Here is a 927-nt window from a genome sequence, read left to right as displayed (position 1 = left end):
CTATTTAGTTACTTTATAGTTCTCCAAAATAATTATCATGAATCATGAAACCCTACTTTTTTCATGCCTGATGATTTAACATGCTTCATGATTAATTTTTCTATTTAGACAATTGCCTCATCTTTTGAGAAAAAACAATTTAGTTTAAGTGACAGAGCCTTTTCTCATGTGGTTCTTTTTAATATCTGTGCTTGGATGACTCTTGCACTTCTTATCATTTCCACTACAGTAGTCAGATATCTGTGGAAATCTGGTTTCTTTTATGAATTTAACAGGGACAGAGTTTGGAAAATAAATCAGTTTGAAAAATGCATCTTTATTGTATTTTATGAGCATATCCATAACTCTACAAGAGACACTCTTCAGGAGAGAGGAGAAATGAGCAGAGCATAAATATACCATTAAAATTCAAAATGCTGGATACTGAGTCATGAATATAAAACATCTAAGGGATTGTGCAAATTGTGGAGAAGAGTAATAGAAATGAAAAAGGCAAGAAAGTCCTTGGAGTCTGTTAATAACAATAAAACAATTCAGGACAATCAGGTATGAATATACGTGTTTAGGAAGAAATTCTCTTTGAAGATACCAAATTTAAATTATATGAACCAAACAAAAGCCTCCTCCTTATACCCTCAGATTCAAGGCCAGTGAAGAATGACATTCAAAGAACTGGTAGTATATTTAGTCAGCATCAGTTCAGTTCAGTTCAGTCGCTCAGTTGTGCCCGACTCTTTGCGACCCTATGAATCACAGCACGCCAGGCCTCCCTGTCCATCACCAACTCCCAGAGTTCACTCAGACTCACGTCCATCGAGTCAGTGATACCATCAAGCCATCTCATCCTCTGTCGTCCCCTTCTCCTCCTGCCCCCAATCCCTCCCAGCATCAGAGTCTTTCCCAATGAGTCAACTCTTCGCATGAGAT

Source organism: Bos indicus, chromosome 26 (genome assembly GCF_029378745.1).
Source record: "Bos indicus isolate NIAB-ARS_2022 breed Sahiwal x Tharparkar chromosome 26, NIAB-ARS_B.indTharparkar_mat_pri_1.0, whole genome shotgun sequence".
Lineage (NCBI taxonomy): Eukaryota > Metazoa > Chordata > Mammalia > Artiodactyla > Bovidae > Bos > Bos indicus.
Note: the sequence above shows the minus strand (reverse complement) of the source record.